The 23,473-nt window shown below is 40.2% G+C and overlaps 1 protein-coding gene and 1 long non-coding RNA gene across 2 annotated transcripts in view; both read left to right on the plus strand.

The window, feature by feature from the left end:
• The window catches only part of LOC133530647 (calsyntenin-1), a 340,667-nt gene that overhangs the window by 49,502 nt on the left and 267,692 nt on the right, over positions 1 to 23,473 (plus strand). The gene's annotated exons all lie outside the window — the stretch shown is intronic.
• Positions 6,773 to 7,566, plus strand: LOC133530716 (uncharacterized). The gene is made up of 2 exons (XR_009801362.1): positions 6,773 to 6,990; positions 7,398 to 7,566. It is a non-coding gene; the product is annotated as an uncharacterized LOC133530716 (long non-coding RNA).

A 23,473-nucleotide genomic window follows, 5' to 3' on the forward strand; every position in this document is an offset into this window, starting at 1 on the left:
TTTCACACTTCGTACTTCCAATAAATTGTCCGGTTGCACTTTAGTTTCATCATTTATAGCTGCACTTGTACACGGCTCACTTTGCACGGCTTCCTTTCTCTCCTGTTCTCTTCTTACAGTTCCACGGGTTTTGACCATTATTTTCGACGGTGGCGTGAAGAACATCAAGATCCGGTTCGAAGGACCACTTTGTACGGTTTGTGGGTTCGTTTCACGATGAAAAAATAGTCAAAATTAGGGAAACTACTTATATTTTTAAAGAGGGCGGTACATCCACAAAATACTAGCATAGAGGGACGTGCGGAGAGTGCAACAGCTAATATCGACTGCTTTTAAAACTTGCTCTAGTGCGGTTAACTATCAGGACTGCCCCCGCGCATCCCGCTCTCCCCGGACGTCCCCTAGCTTTAACAAACGTAAAACTGGTATTTAAAACTTAAATCTAATTGCGTCGCTCACACAACGTTTGTCTCCTTCGGTATAGTTGTGTTAAACACTCGCTGCTTGCGAAGCAATTAAAAAAGAGACAGTACGCCGCCGGTTGCAGGTAGGTGTGACAGAGAGCACACTACGTATTTGCGCGCAGCAAGTGTTCTGGCTTGTCTATACTATGGGCCATCATACTGGCCCACTAAGATGGGCCGGCGTGTAGAGAGGGCAGTGGTGCCAGATGGCTTATGGCGGGGCGGGATGGCGATGAGATGGTCACGGTTTCGGTTTTTCGCCCGCACATCAAAGGTAGTGCGCCAGCGATGGTGCGTACGCATCTACACGTGGCCCAGTCCATAATGCGTGGTCTCAACCATCGCTGGTCCAGCGCTGGGCCACCGTGTAGAGGAGCTATTCGAAATCCGGGTTTACTAGAGTTAGACCAAGCTAAGTTGGCAGAGATTTTGAAAGCGCAGACTCTGCAAGTGTTATTTAAACGTCATCATTTCATAGAAGTGCTACGTTTAAAATAACCCCTGCACAGTCTGGGCTATCAAAATCGCTGCTAACTTAGCTTGATCTAACTCTACCAAATTCTACGAACTCGAATCGATTCTACAAATTATTCAAATTGTAAAAGTACGTTAAATTGTGAAAGTAAGCCAATTTTGTAAAAGTAAACCCATAAATTAACGTTAAAAACACATAACGAAATATCAACTCTTTTATTGCTGCGAAAAATCCAAGACAATTTCAACCCTTCAAATGAGCTCATAAAGAAGCTTAAATGAAACCGCTCCGTTTCACCTAGGGTTGTCAACTGGTTATAATAAAATAAAATAAAATAATAATTCAGCCTATATACGTCCCACTGCTGGGCACAGGCCTCTTCTCATGCGCGAGAGGGCTCGGGCTATAGTCCCCACGCTAGCCCAATGCGGATTGGGGACTTCACATACACCTCAACTGGTTATAATTTTTATTTTATTTCGTTGACTTTGAAACGAATTATCTTGTTATTGTTAATATTTTTGACAATGCTTGAGGCTGAATTTTACTTTTGTGAAACATTGGACGAAGTTTGTTACGGATGCTCTTTGTGCACTTTGGACGAAAAATGCCTTGTGTAAATTTATGATCTACATTTATTAGGTAATTAATGTAACTATTATCGAATATGACAATTAGTTACTTGACTTTCAATTCGTATTAATGAAGCCCTCGCGCATGGGAGGAGGCCTGTGCCCAGCAGTCGGGCATAATATAGGCAAAGTTTTTTTTTATCTCCTTGGATTTCTCGGGCCTATAAATCCCGGATTTTTGATAGGCTTGTGTAGGGATATAAATACAACACGTAGAGGCTCGGTGTTTTATTAATGAAATAAAACATATCATATAATTCAACTATTACATAAAGGTCGCTCGATACAAAATCAATTCTAAAATTTGGGCTATAGTCGTCAAACTCGTCAATCTGTATTACAGAATTAAGAAGAGTTAACTGACGGCAGTAAAAAAATGTTAATGTTTGTGTACCTAATTAAAAGAATATTGTTAATAGGAAAGCATGTCAATTAAAGTAACTTTTAATCATAAAAAGTGTCAGACTATACCATAACGCGGTAATCACATGAAATACAGCCAACAAACAAACCACAAACAACAACACAAACACACAGACAAACAAACATCGACAAACGTTAAATTTTCTTAATTTTGACTGGTTATATTTATAATTGAAAATATTTCTGACTGATCATTTTGGCAACCCTGTGCGGGCGACAATGAATAATGCGATCGCCAACGGCCCAAGTTGGCCGCCTGGCTTCACTGCCTCCGCGACACGGCCTAATTTATTCAACATTTCATTTAATAGCACGTCTCTTACTTTTCTAACAACCTTTGAGATGCGTATAGGCCTGAAAATCGAAGGTTAAAATGACTATAAGAGTCAATATATTCATGTTCGATGAGAGCTTTTGGAAGCTATATAGTTCCAAGAAAATGACCAAGAACGGAGCTTAACAATCCTATAGTGCTAGGATGAATAATTTGATCGCGAACGGCCCAGGTTGGCCGCCTGACGTCACTGCCTATCACCATGGTGGCATATATTTTATAATTATGGCGGCATTATATGATATATACTGTCACAATATTGTATTGCTAAATACTGTTGTGAGCATTATAGGCGCTTCGGTGAGCTTATAAATGTAATTGAATGAATTAATAAATAAATTAACGTTAGTCTAGCGGGTCGCCAAAAAACCTGCAGCAGTTGCCAATTTAGAAATTGTCGATAAATTATTACTATACGATTAGATATGATTTGATGTCGCCATTTCTGACAGGTATCACTTGTCAGTAATTATAATAATAGTTACAAAAAAAAAAAAAAAGTTTTTCAGAAAATGTATAATGAAGATGATTTTGTACTTTCTCCGTTACACTCCTCCGCACCATGATTTATTCAGTGTCGATAAAAGCACTTCTATCAACTTTCAAGGTCTGCCCTCAGACCTTCAAAATCGGGTTTCACGAAGGGAATAGTGTTTTAATTTATTTTTCCAACTTTGGTGCTAAATTTAGCATGGTTTGATGTTTCATTCAACAACTTCTTCACATCAGTCTTCAAACTAATATCAGTTTGGCCACTTTCATACTCTCCATCTATGCCAATGCTAGTTACTAAAAATTGGCTACCATATATAAAATCTAAAAACAAATGAAGAACATAACGCTTTGGTTTTGTTGCACCTTAATTTCATTTTACTCATTTACCAAAATTCCTGGATCTCAGAATGCCTAACGTTTTTTCTCAAAATACCACATTTCCAAAATGCCTAAACTTTAAAACGACGTGGTGTCATAACATATAAATCTCATATTATCTACAATAATGAGTACTGTTTTGTCCAATATTATCATCTTTAGTTCCAGCAAATTGCTAAGGGTTATAAAAATGCACTTTAGACATAGTTATACCTAATATATTAAAAAAAGAAATCCGTAGTAAATTCGGCATTTGGCGAAATATACTTGTTGACATTAAGCTATTTTGAGACTTGGACGATATGAATAAAAGTCGATATGACATTTGGCCATTTTAAAAAGGACATAATTTGACTAAGTTCTTTTGAATTTTAGGTCATATAAATATTACACTGGAATAAGATGCTATGGGACATATTTTTGAGTAAGATGTATTTACAATTAACTTACATAAAACTAAATTAAAGTTAAATTATCCAGCTTATTTAGCCTTGCCTATCAACACATCTCGTATACTACCCAGTAGCTCGTAAGATCGCAATCAAGGCGTTCAGTCAACGTCCTTAGGAGGCTGTTGCTACTACCGTGCACGCGTGTCATAGAGACGCTTATGGCTAAGTTGTACATGCATATTCAACCTCGTGCAGGTTAAATGCAGGCGTTCAAACTATCATCAGAATACCTGGTTAGTTAATATGTTATGTAGTTGTATAACGTTTGATAATATGTGTACAACGTAGGTAATTAAATTGACAACCTATTTGGACGGATGAGTATTTAAAGTACACGTTGAAATAGGAAACACAATTTTCGTTCGGCTCCGTCCTTCATTTCCGAGGCTTCGTTCCCAGATATTTGTAATTGTACGAAATGGTGACGTTTATAAATTTTATTATGCTATTTATTGGAGGGCCTTTGACATAAATCTTCAGTTCAAATAAAGGGGGTTGGAAGTATGGCGTTTGTAAGGTTATTAATTGTGACCGAAACCGGTTAAACGTTCAACTTTGTTCTTGCCATAAGGACGAGATTTGTTTGTATCTTTATACGAATAACCTGTTAAGGCGTTCTTATGGCAAGCGACAAAGTGGGACGTTTTTCTGGTTTCGGTCAGAATCATTTTTATCTAACATTTTAGTAGTAGTAGTAGTAAATACATAGTAACATACAATTAGTAAGAAGTACTAAGGCGAACGTATCCCATTGAGGGATCTCTTCCAGGTAACATTTGAGTAAATTATATGATGATATATTCTATTTTACTCTGAAAAAATAACTTATCAAAAATTTACGTTAAGAGGAATGATATGATACTTACAACAAGTTAACGAACGAAACCGGATTTTTCTACCGAAACCGAACTTTCGGCCGAAACATGATTTTTATGCCGAAACCGAAACTTCGGTCGGATACTGCCAACAACAATAAATGTGGGCACTAACTAAGCACTTTGCTGCGACCAATTTGCCAAAAAATATTACGATACACAATTTTATAGCGTGGCATTCAGGTCGTTAACTGATTTGAACTTGTTTGTTAAAGAAGAGACGCTTTCCATATAGATTTTTGTACATTGACCCGCGTTGTAACTTTATGTAAAATGATGATATTGAACCCCCGACGCAAAAAGGGGGTGTTGTTATAAGTTGTCGCCAATGTCTGTCTGCGGTATGGTAGCTCTCAAACGGTAGGATCGATTTCGAAGCGCATTCGCTATTTGTCCCATTTGCAGAGTTCTTTTTTTATTAGATAATTGCCAAAATTTGCATATATGTACTTACATGGCTCAAGCAAGTTTAACATAACTGTCTCAAAGAGGTAAACAAGTAAGATAAATGCTAGTTAGAGCGCGTTTTTCACACGATAACCTCTTTTATCCAAAATTACCATCATAAACTGACCTCTAGATCAGTCTAAACTAAGCGTAATTGGAGATTGAACTTATACTGGTTTACGAGGAAATGCGTATACAGGTTCTGTCCGGAATCCCGGGTGACAGCGGGATTTATTCCGACATTTGTATCTCTATATCCGGGATCTGTTTCTTTGTTGTATCAGGTAATATCGGATTGGATGTTTGTGTTTGTAACCTTAGTGCATTGTGTTTTGGTCGGTTTTTGCAGAGCTACAGACATTAAGTAGTTATGTCCAGCAATTGACGCAATCGAAAATTGGAAACAAACAGCGGTGTTTACCTTTGTAGCTTTGTGTGTTGTGTAGCTAGTAAAACTACAAACATGTACTTATAACGGGGAGTGGTCCGAGGAATTGTTCGGATTAATTCCTGTCGTTTATTTCGGCCATCTTTCTACGCGGCAACATTTCTATCTTTATCACTAAGGTTGGTGGTATGGTTGGTAGTCCTCAACTGTGCGTTTCTCCAGAAATTTTCTGCCTCGCACAGCTATTAAACTGTGGAATGAACTGTAGCCCGCGATATTTCCGGACCGGTACGACCTTCATTCCGGCAACGCACTTGCAACTCTGGCGTTGCAGATGTCCATAGGTGACGGTAATCGCTTACTGACAGGCGATTCGTCTGCTCTTTTGCCTTGTATATCATAAGAACGCAAAAGCTCGAACAAAATCAAAGCAAAATATATATTTTAAAAACCTTTTAACGCACCAATCACGACTCCACCCGAAGCCGAACACCCTTTCCGGACGCTAATAGCTCCTGTAAAACATCCGGTATTCCAAGGATGTACTTTAAAAGGGAAATACATTGGAAATTGATACCTTTTTCGTTTTTCACCTTTTTTCTGCGCTGAAACAGGAGGCAAATTCTGTTTTAACAATTGGGCAAGGTAATTTGAGTATGAAGTGGTTTAATATTTTGGGTGTCTTGGAAATTCGCCATTGCATTCATAGAGCCGCGTGCAGATCGCGAGCCGCCGTTTGCCGACCCCAGCCTTTAGGGTTCTACAGACATTAATTGCTGGCTAAATAGGAAAAACGAATTTAATCGATCGATCAAATGCCGCAATGTATCGCAAATGGCGTACGATTATCAGTGACGTTTGGAGAAGCCATTATGAGACGACTCCTGCTTGCATTTCTTGAGGACCAATCAGCGTTCGCGGCTAACGCTGATCAGAACGCTGAGATATAGAAAACCATATACGCGCTGAAGGTGTTCCAGCTTCGATCGCGCCACTACGTGCACTTCAACTCTTGAGCACCGAAAAAAATATTTTTCTACAATACTACCAGAACGTATAGTAGTTAAAAATATAGTTATACCTACTAAAATCCGTTAGGAATAACAAAAAATGTTGTATCGTGTAAAACTTGTTTTTTAAACATCACTGTTTAATTCTAGTTAAATGCAATTTAGTACTGCTTACAATTTCGTTGTATATTTAAAGATGCAAGTGTTGTAAATATTAAACGTTTGTCTCGTTTAATATATGCATCGTAACACTAACTATTGATATGTAAAAATAAAGATACGAGTGTACACGTTACAAGTTATTATGTTATGGCTACTATAATGCATTGTATTCTGAACGAATCAAACAGTTGTGCCAACACCATGGTGTATGCGCCGGTGGCGGGGGAGGGAGAAAGGAATTGCGCAAGTCACGGAACAGCCATTGCCCCAGCGTCTTTCGTTGCGACGGTCGGTGTTTTTATTTACTTAGATCCTGTCCATAATTTAACTGTAAACTAGTACAAGTGTATAGTATAAGTGTGCTTAAAAACTTGTCTGTTTTGTGAACATGGACGAAGACCTAAGAAACCATCTAATAACGTGGAACCTGGAGGAATATACGGAAATTTTCGAAAGTAAGTAAAAATTAATGTTTGTCATCACTAGCCTGTATTCATTATTAATAAATAATTATGAATGCTTTGTATTCAATTCCGCTGTAAAATAGTTTTTTTTAGCCATATACTCGAGGTGTGGTGTGTGGTTGTACTTACCTAGTTTGTGTTTGATACCTACATAATTATTTCGCGTGACGACATATTTATTGTAACAAAATGGCGTCATTTGATGGCTATGCATTTTATCCATGTCATTTATCGACGAGAGTGATATTATAACTCATGTATTCATAAAACAAGTAGCTTGAGCAGTTCTTTTGCCTTTTCTAACTAGGTTGTTGCACATTAGGGTTGACGCATATATACGTATTTATTAAGTCAAATACAAAAACTATGTTTTAAATTAATTATTTATTTGTTCTCAGGTGCAGCCACTACTCTAAAAGTATAACCGAATCCCTCGTGGGGTGCAGTCTTGTTAACCTAACCTGCTAGACCCTTTAATTTATACTGTTCTTGATATACTTTAAATAATTTGAAGATGCTTTATAATTATCATTATTTAGAAAACCAATAATAAAGCGTTTGATTTTATTTCTCGTATTATTTTACTTTTAAATTGTCTACGATTTGTGCGGTGTACTGGTTATATATTGTTCACGTAACCAGAACCCACTGTGCTGAAGGGACTTCTAAACGGGCCATATTTTGACTGCAATATGTGGCCGGCAACTATTAGTGTCCCTTTCTAACATGTGAGTAAGAGGACACCAATAGTTGCTGGCCACATATTGCAGTGAACATTTGGCCCGTTTAGAAGTCCCATTAGCACAGTGCGTTCTGGTAACGTGAACAATATAAAACCAGTACACCGCACAAATCGTTCAGTTACACATACCAAATACCTTGTTATAACAACAGGATAGGAACGTATATGTTACTGTATTATTTAGTAACCATTAACAGACCGGCTAATTGGGTTTACTAAAAGTCTTATACCCACTACTAGGGTGCATGGGTATACATTACATTTCTGCACTTTATGAATTACTATACGCTTCATAGAGTTAACAAATTTAATTTAACCAGAATGGTCTGGTTATGTTTACAAAGTGTCCTGTCGTCACATATACAACAAGACAGTATAGTACAGCTAACCAGATTCTGGTTACCAGTACCAGGTTTTTTTTTCAGTGAGGTGCGCGTGTCGCGACCGCTGCAGGGGACCATCGAGTGCGCCGACTTCAGGCCGAAGGGTGTCGTGATTCGGAGGTTCCAGGGCAAATTGCCGATTCCGACACAAGGGCAGACCAGGACCAACATACATCGTTTAAGATTATGAAATTTATATGATTAGTCTGTATGATAATGGGCCTTTGTTGTCTGAAAATAAATGATTTTTGATTATATCAAATGTTAAAACTGGATCGGCCCCCGGAACGCTTTTATTTTTATCAAATGTGAGCGGAAATGGGACGCGGGTTTTGAGAATGGGATCCAGATTGTGTGTATCATGTGAGATTTGAATTTGCTTTCTGGCTCATAGCAAAAAAAATTAATTTCAACGGTTGCCAGTTGATGTAAGATTTATGGTATGGATTTTGTCCGCTAGGTACTAAAATGAGTCTTTTTTTTTCCTAAAATACCTTCTGCTTATCATATCTATAGTCTGGCTGGCCATTTATGTCTCTAAAAACCGACGAAGTGCGAGTTGACTCTCGCACTTAAGGTACACTACTACAAACTCCGTATACCACATACCAATACTGTACACTACCCTACCAAAGTTCATACTATATTTCAATTTATTTATTTCAAAAGACAACAATGGTCCATAATGGTTAGTAACATTTAAGGTTTAAAACAAAGTGTTAGTAGAACAAAGACAAAAAGAAAAGCGAACAGTACTGCAACAATAACAAACAATCACCTGGTAGCGGCCATGATACCTTCAAAATGTCGCACAACAGGTGAGTCGTATCGGCCCGCTACGGTAACCAGGATGGGGTTGGAGCTCTGGAACTATGATAGTACTGAATTGAGGTAGGTACAATTACCTACTGTGGGACTAGCTAGGTCGATTTGTGCAATGATATTATATAACTATAGATAGGCTATACATATGGAGCCCAAAAACTACTTATTTCTATTTCTATACCTTACATATTTATTTCTATACCTGCGAAGAAATCTGTTATTTTTTCGCATTCCATTCATCTTTGTTTTACTCGTTGTTATGCTAAGCGCTTCAATTTTTGAACGCCTATGACAGGGGTTCCCAATCTTTTTCAACATGCGGCGCAGTTACAAGTTTAGTATTTTGCAACGGCGCCCTTGTAAATTTAAAATCACGGTCGAAAAAGAGTGACGCGACGCTATATTATTTACCGATGCGAGCGCTCAAATAGGTACCCGCGAATATTTGTGGTTTCGGATAATGATAGAACTCACGGCGCCCCTCTTTACTTTCTACGGCGCACCAGGGCGCCGCGGCGCACACTTTGGGAACCCCTGGCCTATGACCTTCTTGAGTCCCATAATATAGTATTATTTAAATAAGTATTTCTAACCTGTACCCCTAGTGTAAATTTATGCGATAGCGAAACGTACGCGTTTGCGTTAAGTCTCATTTTGTATGGGATTTTGAGTTTCCAAAACGTCCCGCTTGGCGCGTTGTTTCTAAATCCCATACAAAATGAGACTTAATGCAAACGCGTACGTTTCGCTATCGAATAAATTTACACTAGGAGTTCTGTAAGCCACTAGGCAACGCGGCCATAATGTCATTCCCGTTAAGTTGCCTACATTAATAATTCCAGGACAAAAGCGACCGAAGTGTTTTTGACACTTTGCCGGGATCAAATTAAATGACAACTTAGAGGGTCATAAGAAATTGTTAATGGTGTCTATTAGAGATGTTTCTGTAAGTATCTTACCATTTAAATGATTTTTTTGGTCTAAAGTTATTTTTATACCTTCTGACGAATCCCTAAAAGCTAAACTCAAAATCTCTATTGTATGTTTTCAAGTAAAATATAATTATCTTTTTTCTACTCGTCGATTGTAATGCTTGAATTATATACATACATAGTTTTCATGTATGGGCTCCCAACTCAACTATAAGATTCATTTCGATACGCTGTAGTCAACTATAAAAAAAATTGACCAATCACGTGCCGCCGCGCTCCCATAATAGAAAAGACTAAACGGGCGCGGGGCCGCGCGGAGTCGCGGAGTTTATGTCTTATTGTCTTTTGTACTACATTTTTGTCTACTAAGATACTTACCAATGTTCATTAATTATTTAGGTTTTATAGTAAAAATAGTATTTTTTGGATGGCTCGTAGAAACAGTATTGTATACAATAGTGATATAATCAAGCTTTTCAATCTCGTACCTTACTTAGGCAACTCAGCAAGCTTGGTTGCCTTAATACGGTACTCGACTGAAAAGCTCTCTATCATATCACGATTGTGTAAAGTACTGTTTAAATTGTCGTTCTTCGTTAACAAGAGAATCTCATCCTTAAATCATAATCAAAAGTACCATCCAATAAAAGTGAAAACGTCTTCAATAATTTTCTCGATTTCCACAAATTGCACGTTTAATCTGAACTTTGCTAATAACAACTCTATGTCGATAGTATTTAAGTTCGTTTCGCAACGTAGCAAATGCTAACTACGCCACTGAAAAGTATAAGGTTAAGAGGGCTAACGCAAAAAGGTAATTTATATAATAATAATGTTTTTTTACTCGTTTGAATGAGTACCTAAGGCCATGCCATGAAAAAAAAATCACATCGAAACGAGAATATATTTGCAAGGGAATCGAAAACTCTGTGTTTTGCCTATTGGCGTACAAAAGTTTTCCTTAACTATCTTTAAACTAATTAAGTTATCAGATTATTAAATTATTAACAACATGAAATATTTAACAAATCCAATTCATAAAATTAAATAAGAGAAGATCTAAAAAGCAAATCAAGAAACAACACATAATTCAACTCAATAAAAATAATATAGAAATAAAAAGTTAATAATTAGATTTAAATGTCAATAAAAAGTCATTAATGAAGTTGTTTGTTTGTTTTTTGTCATTTTTTACTAATTAGAAATGATTTTAGTTGCTTCTTAAATTGGGTTTTGAGTTTTTATATGTTCCGGGATTTTATTATATTTTGAGCAAACTCTAACTTTTATTGACGTGTAGACAGGGCTCGGAACCGGTATATAAATACCTGTTCATATCGTTCCTAAATCGTTTTATTTCGTTCTTTAAAAACCGGTTAATTCATGGAACGCGAATTAAATATTTGAGTTCTCTCTTCTAACCGGTAAAAAGAGGGAACGGAATGGAATTTTATGGTTCGCAGAGAACGGTATAATACCAGTTACTCTCGGCTTTCGGAGGCTCTCGGTTAAACTCGTTGTCTTACGTGAAAGAGATAGTAATATTTATTCGTTCCATCTCGCTTCGATATTTTCAATTTATCCTGTTAATTTCATTCCACAAAAACGGAAGGCGAACGAATTTGGATAAATTGGTATCTCAATAGAACGGTTCTTTAACCGGCAACGCAAACGGAAACGAAATCCTTTTCGTTCCCGGGCGAATGAAGGAAACCGGTTTCAAAAATAAAACGGTTTCCTAGCTCTGCGTGTAGGTACTTATTGACCGAGCGAAATTGATATTTTTTTTCAGTATGGGCAAAAATGATTTCGTATACATACACAAAAAAGACTTGTTTTTTGATCGTCAGGATTAAATGTCTTTTATCTTTATCGGCTTACCGGCTCCGGTCTTTCTCCTCACCTAATCAGGTTTCATATTTCAATTGAACTATAGCAATTTCTCAGTCAGTTTGTCCCCTTTCTGCTGTTACATATTAGATTTGTCAGTTTTTTCGGAATTAACTATACCAATTCTACTTAGAGTACTGTAGTGAAAGTACAGATAGCTTTAAAACCATTAATAGCCGTCCAAAATGTTCCCAAAACAATGACCGCGTGGGTTCCAAGTTCCAAATGCTGTGATTTATCTAAGTAGGCTTCGTGCCATCAAAATAACGGCTTCTACACAACCTCCCTTTCAGAAATAGGGTAAACGTTAGAAATTAATTTTATATGGGGCCTAAATCACCACGTAACTTTTAGACCCCTTAACGGACGTTTATTGTGGCATAAAACATCAAATTTAATTTTTCACGGGCGGGGAGTGTTCTAAATCACCCGGTAGTCATAGTACTGTTATTGTGAGCAGTATTTTGACTTGTAAAACCACGCGGTTAAGAGTTGAAAAACGCAGAAAATAATGCAACAAACGTGTAAGCTAACTATTTTAACGTAATTTTGTATAACACTAATTTTCGCGTTTCGTACACATATTTGTTAAGTGAAAAAAAAAACATGCTCCTGAATCCGAACGCTACCTCAAGCATCGGCGGTCTTCACGTTAGATGCCGATACGCACGCCGCTCAGTGTGTCTAGCCAAGATTCCAATCGTTTACGCCGTAGCGAACGATGCGCGCTTTTGTCTCTCCGTCGCACTAATATGGAAAAGTTATATAGACAGATTACCGTTTCGTTCGCGGCGTAAACGATTGGCAGCTTGACTAGGCCCTGCGGTGTGCGAGCGGTATCTCTTACGTTCTTAGCGCTAACACGCTCACATACCGGATCGGCGAGCGAGCCGTATGCTAATGATAACCGCGTGGAATTAGTCAAAATACTGGCCATGAAGTAGTGCTGTGCCGCGGCGAGGGTTGTTTTTATTGCACTTCTGGTTTATACTAATTGTCGTTCGGACGGTTACGGTTATGGCGCGCCTGATCGGTATATTTTAAAGTATGGCGTTATTTCATGAGTGTGATTGCGTTGGCGTTATTTCATGAGTATGATTGCGTTCATATATTTGGCTTCAGAAAAATATTGGAATAACACGACTTGCTGGTAATTGGGATAAAATATAAAAACCCGCGCGGTGGCTAAATCTTCCATCTCAAGTTTCATGCGGCGCGTCATATCATTTGTCTTCTTTTAATGGCTCCTCTACACGATGTTCCAGCGAGCTGGCTATGCAATGGTTGAGAGCACGCACTATGGAATGGGCCACGTGTAGATGTGTACGCACTATCGCTGGCCCCCACTACCTTTGATATGCGGACGAAAAACCGACACCGTGGCCATCCCGCCGCGCCATAAGCCATCCGACTCCACTGCCCTCTACACGCTGCTGGCCCATTTTAGTGGGCCAGTATGATGGCCCATCGTGTAGAGGAGTCATAAGGGCGACCGCTAGCTGGTGCGGTTGCACGGAGCGGGTGAGCGGGTTAACAAAAAATAGTATGAGCGCCGCTAACTGGGCTATAATCGCGAAAATCGAAATTCGTCAATTGCTGACATTTTTCTATCACTCTAATTACGTCTTACTGCGAGTAAAAGAGAAAAATCCCCGCATTTTGACGCGGACGCGTGCGACGGATTTTGCCTACAATGGTGCGCCCTCTCCGTGCACCCGCGCCATCTAGTGGACGCCCTAATAACTTGGCTCTACGCCTTCTTAATGGATTGTAAGTATGGCAGAGTAGGTAAACGGGGCAAAGGTCGTGTGCATGTCAAGCTTGTGGTGACATAAGCACTGTACAGTTGCGAATGACCGCATTGCCCCGCATTCCGTTCATCCGACACTCCCTGCATTACTGTGTTGTATCGTTTACAAGGCATGGAATAAACAGCAATATAAATAATAATAAATTTATAGAACATTCTTACTCAAATTGACTAAGCCCCAGACTAAGTTCAAGACAAGGCTAAGTTCTAAGGTAAGAGGGCTTGTGTTAGGGGTACTCATAGGTATACAAATACTTAGGAAACTACTATAACTCGGACAAATATCTGTGCTTATCACACAAGTAAATGTCCTTACCGGGATTTGAACCCAAGGGCATCAGCTTCATAGGCAGGGTCACCGACTAGACCGGTTGTCAAAATAATGTAGATACTATTAATAAAAATAAAAATGCAAATAGAAGAAACCGAACGCAATTAATGGTCGCCTCCTAAGGAAATCTTACTAAAACGGTTTTACTGTATTTACAAGTTAGTGCCACCCCACACTAGCGTCGGAGTGTAGTCAGCGCTATGGAAAATGGCGTCGCTGTGCAGTTGCGCCAACGTTGCGTCGAGCAGCAGCCATAGAGTAGACGGACGCTAGTGTGGGGTGGCCCTTACCGGTTTCGGGCCAAGAAAACAGCAGCCAAATAACACTAGACCCTACTCATAGTGTTGTGTTCCTGCCGGTGAGTAAGTTTGCGAGAGCTCAACTAGGGGGGGTGGGTTTAGGGTCGGCAACGCGTATGTAACTCCTCTGGAGTTGCAGGTGTACATAGGCTACGGAGACTGCTTACCATCAGGCGGGCCGTATGCTTGTTTGCCACCGACGTAGTATAAAAAAAAGAGGTTAGTCCTAATCCAAGTTTTAGCTGACACGCAGTTCTTAATTTAAACATTGCATATGCATGAGACCGAAATGCATGCGATAGCGCTACTTTATGTAAAAGAGTTTGCTCGTACTTTAAATAATGGAAACTGCACTTTATTAGGTTAATTCTTGTTGGAGTATAAAACTTTGGTGAAATTAGTTTTGTGTCATACATGCGTGGAAATACTTGTATTCGTGATATTAGGCTGCGGACATCAAATGTTATGCGCCGCAATGGATTCTCATCTGTAACCACATGTAGTGGCCATGGCCAGAATTCCTTATTTCCCGGATATAGTAATAAGTTGGGGGTCATGATTCCGCCCTGAACCTTGGACTGGGTCTATATCTATATGTCGGCGGCCGATCGTAAACTCAGGCAGATCATGAAATTCCTAAACATATCGTGATTTGTCAAAATCATTGTCTCGTTGCCTGAGTAATTTCTGGACAGTTTCCCCTACGGGCATCAGAAGCAACCTGATGAACCTATCCAACCTATCTTTTGGTTGAATGTGACCACCGTCAAAATATTAGACAGGAACTTAATGATCGGCCTGGTTTCACGATCGGCCGCCAACATATATATAACAAGTATCAAGTATTTACCGAAGAGCTGACAGCTTCCTTGCTTGGCTTGACGGCAACGAGGAAATGCCGCCAGCATCCTTGGTACAGTCAGCATCAAAACTGGCGGATCAAATAACGTTTCATAAGTATCTACCATTCTGTAACAGCTTACCAAAAAGTGATTTCTTTAATATAGAATAACTAAGACTGTAAAAGATATACTTTTGAGCGCGAATTTTAACAATTTATCTGTATTTGGAAAAGTTATCCGGAATATCAGATACTTTTGGCGCGTTGTTTCATCCGCTACTTTTGATGCTGACTGTACAATGCCTCATGGGTCTATTTTAGTTTTAAGTTAGTTATAGTAATCCTCTTGATCGGTCCGGACACCATATCTAGTTTAGTTTATTTGTTATTTTTTTGAGACATTTCATTTCTATATCGTAAAATGGAACACATTAATTAGCGACAGTAGGTAGGGTACTTTTCGAATATTTTTTGACGTTTATAAAAAGCCAGTGGAAGGTAGATAGATTTCGATGGCTGCTCATGGCCGTATACGCAAGCTCGTGCGTCGTGAAAAAATAAAAAAATACCTAAAAACTGTCGATTTGTGTGCTCCAAACCCTCACCGGAGCCACTACAGCATCAGCTCGCCAATGAAGAGTGTCGGTACCGACAAAGCGATTCGTCGTGCAGAGACCGGGTGAGTTGGCTTTCGAGCTATTTGCTTTCACTGGCGTAGATTGTTAAATTTCTCGTTGTCTAAAACAATTTCCCTATTCGAGGGCGATTGTACATTTGTTCCTTCGACCGCGGATCCTCCTCAAACTGAGAACAGCTAACCTGTCTCGGGGCCAGGAGTGACGTTTGAACCTCTTTCGTTTCGTTAAAACTGTCGCTAATTTCGTTTCGTTGTCGTTGCCTATAATCCTATAGAAATACAGTTATTTTATCACATTATATTAAAATATCGAATTTTAACCGATCGAATTGATGATGCAATCATATTATACGGCCAAATTAAGTAGTCATTGAATTTGGTATTGACACCGTTGGGAATTGAACACTTCTAAAATTAGTCGGATAATATTTGCACCGCGTGCCATTTCTGATTACGTAATATAATAACCTATATACTACAGTGTTGATTTGGGGACTTTAAGAATAGCGATAATTAGATATTGTTATTTTGTAAAGTGAATATAATGCCTAGACGAATATAATTTACACAATAGTACAAGTACATATAAGATAAATTAGTAATATTTTACCCGCGTATTTAGTCCATACAAATATCGTGCATTATTATTGAATAATGTTCACAGATAGATGTCCATTAATATTCACATAGATCACATAGTTAATCCTTATCAATAACTTGCTACTTCTGCTAAATATTAACTTTAAATACTTACGTTACGTACTCATAATCGGCACAAAGTATTCGCGAGCTTATCTACAATCCATTAAGGTCTATTTTCCAACGGCAGCACAGCACGGTGCGAACTGTTTTTGTTATTGTAGATAAATTGTAGTCAAATAATTTATTTAAGTATCTCACATTTAATAAGTGATTCTCGCTTCGTCTCCTCCATTCGGAAACATTCGAAATATAATTGAATTGCAAGTCTGGCTTCTAATCGTTTTGACCGTCTATTAACATAATAATTCTAATAAGAATTCCTTTCGCACCTATTGTAGCGAGATAAATTATTCTTCGCAAATATTATTTAGCATTTTTAAGTCGAGTTGTGTATTCGGTAGTATCGTGGCGGGTGGACCTTATAGCATAGTACATAAGGTTGAAATTTGTTTGTTCTACAAGTTGTTTTGTTTATCGAAGAAGTTTCTTTTACATTTAATTAACGCGGTTGCTTCATATTCAAACTAATCATGTCTAAGGCACTTGCTCGTCGTAATTTGCAATTGAAACGCGAAATATCGATCAAACGAATCGATGAATGTTTGGCGGCTGGGTTGCAGGCTAAAGTGGATTCCTCGCGATTACCATTGTTTATGTCTAGATTTAGCAAAATAGACGGCTATTGTTCTAGTTTTGAAACCCACCATTTGAAACTCATTTCGGAAATAACAGATGTGAACGAATTAGACCAGGAGGATGTTGTACGTCAAGAATTTGACGACAAATATTTTCAAATAATCGAAATTCACACTTCGTTGTCGACCGCGACTACTATCGAGGGCGAGACAAATAGAACCGATTTGTCCGTTAAGTTGCCTCGTTTAAATCTCGTACATTTCGATGGCAACATTAAATCGTGGGGAACATTTTATGATATGTTCAATACAATGGTACATCAAAACAAACGATTGTCAAATATTGAGCGGTTCTCAATTTTAATTTCACTCCTTTCGGGTGAACCATTGCAATTATTAAAAGGGTTTCCTTTATCGGATAGCAATTATTTAGATGCTTACGCGGCTTTGATTGATAGATATAATAACAAACGAAAATTGGCTTTTCGTCATTGGGAAGAAATTCAGAACGCTTCGTTGAAATCTAATTCGCCTAGCGAGTTACGTCGACTTGTAGACACTTTTAGAGAAAATATCGCGGTTTTGAAAAATCTGAGATTTCCCGTCAACGATTGGGATTTTCCATTGTTTTATTTATTGATCAATAAATTGGACCAGGATACCCGTCGTCGTTTTGAACTGCAAAACGACAACAAAGATGTACCGTCATTCGAGTCGTTGTTAGAATACGTGAGTAAGGCCGGTCAAGCGTTAGAGCTCGCCGACCTCACCGAGTGCGCCGCCGCCCCTGCGGCACGCGCACCCACGGCACCCGGGCGTACCGCGCGCGCTCACGCCGCGCCGCGCACCGCTGCCTGGCGCCCGGCGCAGGATCGTGCTCCTGCGGGAGCAGCCTATAAAACGCTAGTCACCACTAGCGCCACCTCGATCGAATCGTATTGCGTGTTATGCAAGTCAAATCATGACCTTGCTAAATGTGTTGAATATCGGAACAAGACGCCTCACGAGCGCTTTTCTGTTGTCAAGGACAATCGGCTCTGCGTCAACTGCTTACGTTCTGGACACGTAGTTAAAACTTGCCCCTCAAAGTCTCGTTGTCTAAAGTGTAATGTTGCCCATCACACTACTATTCATTTCGATGTCGATAGCGGTAATTCCAAAGTCAGCGTCGCTTCTTCGGCCTCGACCAACGCTGGCGCCGCGACTTGCTCGTCGTCCTCGCCCCTCGACACCCCAATGCACGTACCTGACAAACAAGTGGCCATGCTCGCATCCGATCCAACACCTGTGGGTCGAATATCTCTTTTTGCTACTGCATGCGTGGAGGTACTAGATAAGTTCGGTAGTTATCAAAAAATTCGTATTGTCATAGACAATTGCAGTCAGCCAAACCTTATTACGCGACGTTGCGCGCAGCGGCTTGGACTTCCGATACGACAAAAAAATACCTCTATTGAGGGTGTATGTGAGGTGTCAACGTTGTCAACTTCTTATACCACTCTTAACATTCGCAGCATGAAATCTGATTTTGAAATGTGTGTCGAAGCCTTTGTTACACCCAAAATCTGCAGCGATCAGCCTGCAGTAAAAATTGACATGGACCAGTTGTCATGCGTCAAAGCATTTGAACTCGCCGACTCTAATTTTGATAAACCTGGATGCATTGACGCCTTATTGGGAGTGGATGTTTTTTGTCAAATATTTTTGGGTAACCGCCACAACTGTGACGATGGACCCACAATCTTTGAGACCAAGCTTGGCTGGGTTATCATGGGAAAGGCCCCTTGCGCAACTTCCCATTCCCAGACTTCATTGTTTTGCTCGATCGAATCGCTCGATACCCAAATTCGAAAATTTTGGGAAATTGAAAGTCTCCCTAACTCTTCGCCCTTAACTGACGATGAAGTCATGTGCGAGAAAATATTCGCCTCGACTCACGCACGTGACTCGAACGGGAGATATATCGTACACTTGCCGTTTCGAACCGTCGATCCTCGTTTAGGTGACTCGCGCGCTCTTGCCGAGCGCCGCCTGCTCTCTCTCGAAAAGAGACTCTCTCGTGAACCGGAACTCCGGACAGAATACAATAATTTTATGCGTGATTATCTCGATGCTGGTCACATGGAACCAGTAGCACCCCAGTCAGACGGGCGTGCTTATTACTTAGCACATTTCTGCGTGCTCAAACCCAGCAGCACCACCACCAAATTGAGAGCGGTCTTTGATGCTACTGCTCAGCCTACTGGAGGCCCCTCGTTGAATGACCAGTTGCTCGTTGGACCGAAACTACAATCTGATCTCGTTTCGATATTACTTCGCTTTCGTTTGCATGCGGTTGTTTTCACAGCCGACATACGTCAAATGTATCGACAAATTTTAGTCTCTCTTACCGATCGAGATTTCCAACGCATTTTGTTCAGGTTCTCCCTCGATGAACCTATACAAGAATTTCGTTTAAACACCGTGACCTACGGCATGTCTTCGTCCAGTTTCCTAGCCATTCGAGCCCTGATTCAATTAGCTATTGATGAAGGCAAAAAGTATCCTCGTGCGGTTGACGTCCTCAAACGAGACATTTACGTCGATGACGTGGTGACAGGCGCTGAGTCTGTCGAATCAGCTCTCGACCTTCAGTCTCAGGTGGTTCAGATCCTAGAGAAAGGATGTTTCGAACTTCGCAAGTGGTCGAGCAACTGTCCCCGTCTGCTCGACAATCTCGACCCAACCCATTGTCATAATAAGACGCTCTCTTTTGATTCGGAACCGACATCTCCTGTTAAGGTGCTCGGTATGGAGTGGAACCCGTCCAGTGACGCGTTCACTTTCACGGTCAATGCGCTTCATGAAAAGTGCACAAAACGAAATATTCTTTCGGAATTGGCGCGCATATTTGATCCTCTTGGGTTTCTTACACCCTTGACACTCTCGTTCAAGCGCATAATTCAAGAACTTTGGACTCTCGGTTTGGATTGGGATGTGGTAGCACCCCCCAATATCAGTCAAAACTGGTTTCGTTATCGTTTAGATCTCGACTTGTTGTCGTCTCTCGAAATACCTCGATTCATTCCATCGACGAAGTCCTGCAGTGTTCAGCTGCATGGCTTCTGTGACGCTTCCGAGGCAGGATACTCGGCTGTCATTTACTTTCGCATTCGACATAGTGATGGTAGCATCACTATACATTTGATAATGTCACGCTGTAAGGTCTCTCCTTTGCAACGTACTTCTACCCCCCGTTTGGAACTGTGCGCTGCAGTTTTGCTGACAGACCTCGTTAAACACGTAAAGGAAATTTACAACGGAGACGTCCAATTTGAGGATATTTTCTGTTGGTCTGATTCCACTGTGACACTCTCCTGGTTACGTTCGCCATCGCAACGCTGGAAAACTTACGTCAGTAACCGCGTAAGTCACATACAAGAAAGAATACCCGCTGGTCATTGGCGCCATGTCACGTCAGAAACCAATCCAGCTGATTGTGCCTCTCGCGGAGTGACTGTTCGAGAACTTGTAAATCATCCTCTATGGTGGACAGGCCCGGCTTGGTTGGCACTTGACAGTAGCTCTTGGCCAAAGTTACCGTCGTCTATCGAACCGCAATCGGACTTGTTGGAAGAACAAAGGGTCCCCAAGCAGACCGTGTTGTTTACTGCCGTCAACCAACTTGATGACTTCTTATCCAGACATTCGAGTCTCAATAAGGCTAAACGCATTGTCGCTTACGTTCATCGTTTCGTACATAACTGTCGTAACCCTGACAAAAGACGCTTCGGCCCACTTGTTCAATCGGAACTCGATGGTGCCCTTACTAATTTAGTTAAGTTAACTCAAGACAAGTCATTTTCGAATGAGATAATATCTCTAAAGGAAGGTAAAAAATTGCCTAAACAATTCAGAAAACTCAGTGTTTTTATCGATAATTCCGGTTTGCTGAGGGTGGGCGGTAGGCTGGTTCACTCTGAACTTGATTATGATTGCAAGCACCCTTTACTGCTGCCCAGTCAGGATCGCATGACACAGCTCGTCATCGACCAAGTACATAACGATAGTCAGCATCCGGGATTACGCACGCTAAATTTCTTGATTGCACAAAACTTTTGGATACTGGCTTCTAAGCGCGTAATTAGTTCTCGCCTATCGAAATGTATAAAGTGCTTCCGCTCTAATCCAAAACCTTTGGTGCCCCGTATGGCAGACCTCCCAAAAACTCGTATTTCACAAGTAAAACCTTTCTCGTGTATCGGTGTCGATTTTGCGGGTCCTTTTCCCACATACATTAAACGCTATCGTGGAGCTAGGCCTTTTAAAACACACGTGTGTTTATTTATATGTTTTGCGACCAAGGCTTCTCATGTCGAGCTTGTTATAGGACTGACCACCGAAGCCTTTCTCGCTGCTTTGCGTCGATTTATCGCTCGCCGTGGCCGTTGCCAACGCATACATTGTGACCGAGGTACGAATTTCGTAGGCGCTTATAACGCATTGCTACCTCTCATGCAAGACGCAGCTTCTCGTGAGAGTATCGAATTCTCTTTCAATCCACCAGCCGCACCCCACTTCGGCGGCTTGTGGGAAGCCAACATCAAATCGTTTAAAACGCATCTTGCTCGCGTTGTAGGGAATCAAATCCTAACTTATGAGGAACTTCTTACAGTGGCCGCACAAATTGAATCGGCCCTTAACTCACGGCCACTCTGTGAGATGAGTTCCGATCCAAACGACATGTCAGTGTTAACACCCGGACATTTTCTCACCTTAGAGCCCTTAACATCACTTGTAGATACGTCAACTAGCGACATAAACATTTCTATTTCGAATCGTTGGCAGCTTGTGCAGAAACTTCATCGTGATTTCTGGAAGCGATGGCATTTGGAGTATTTACATACATTAAATCAACGCGCGAAATGGCACTCGGATATTGACGAACCCAAGGTGGGCACATTAGTATTGATTAAAGATGAACAACTGAAGCCACTTCATTGGTCTCTTGGTCGTATAGTATCTTTGCATCCGGGCAAAGATGGGATCTCCCGTGTAGCTACGGTTCGGTCACAATCAGGTCTAATACAAAGACCTCTGGTAAAGTTGTGTCCTTTACCTATAGACTAGTTTATTCTTAAAATACTTTGTATTTGGTGGGCGGAATGATCGGTCCGGACACCATATCTAGTTTAGTTTATTTGTTATTTTTTTGAGACATTTCATTTCTATATCGTAAAATGGAACACATTAATTAGCGACAGTAGGTAGGGTACTTTTCGAATATTTTTTGACGTTTATAAAAAGCCAGTGGAAGGTAGATAGATTTCGATGGCTGCTCATGGCCGTATACGCAAGCTCGTGCGTCGTGAAAAAATAAAAAAATACCTAAAAACTGTCGATTTGTGTGCTCCAAACCCTCACCGGAGCCACTACAGCATCAGCTCGCCAATGAAGAGTGTCGGTACCGACAAAGCGATTCGTCGTGCAGAGACCGGGTGAGTTGGCTTTCGAGCTATTTGCTTTCACTGGCGTAGATTGTTAAATTTCTCGTTGTCTAAAACAATTTCCCTATTCGAGGGCGATTGTACACCTCTATATATATCCATTTACAATAAAATACAAATTTCGAACACATAAGTACTCGTATCAATACAATAAAAATCCTCTTTATTGCACAACCTATCTAAAAAATGTCTAATATATATTTATTTATTATTTGCGAAATAACAATTAGAATTAGACCATGCAGACAGGGGTAATCCTGACATATGGCAACCCTGGGCATGACTTGATTTATGATGTCGCGTGATATGTGGTAAGATAATCTAGTCATTTGTAACAATTTCTGGTGTACCATTATTGTTACTTACTTTGTTCTTAGCAACGGTTTGATTAATCCTGTCCTAATTTATATTTCACGAAGATTAATTAATGCGTGCAGGAAGGACTTTAGCTAACTTTTTAGGGTTCCGTAACTCAAAAGGAAATTCTTATAGAGTCAGACCACGCTAAGTTGGCAGCGATTTTGACAGCCCAGCCTGTGAAGTGTTAAGTAAACGTAATAATTTCATAGAAGTTTTACTTTTAAAATAACACTTGCACTGTCCGGGCTATCAAAATAGCTGCCAACATATCTTGGTCTGTCCTTCCGTCCATCAGTCCGTCTTATCTGTCTGTAATTTTATCTCGGGAATTCGTACATCAATTGAGTTGAATTTAACCATATACTCAGCCATTAGAGTGCGCGTTTAGATATTTTTGAGCACGTTTGCCGCTCCAAGATATTTGATGGTGCCTGTACAACAATGTAGTAGGTACGTATTTAACCGAAAACTAAGCAGATCGCAAATCTAGCTCAATCTCAGTCCCTATAGTGTTAACACGGGTTCGGTCAACAAATTAGGATACCTCCCGGGTGTGTACGGGGCCACTGGGTCGGGTAGTGATGGGACTCGATTAGTGTGT

The sequence above is a fragment of the Cydia pomonella genome, chromosome 23, assembly GCF_033807575.1.
Source record: "Cydia pomonella isolate Wapato2018A chromosome 23, ilCydPomo1, whole genome shotgun sequence".
NCBI classification, from domain to species: domain Eukaryota; kingdom Metazoa; phylum Arthropoda; class Insecta; order Lepidoptera; family Tortricidae; genus Cydia; species Cydia pomonella.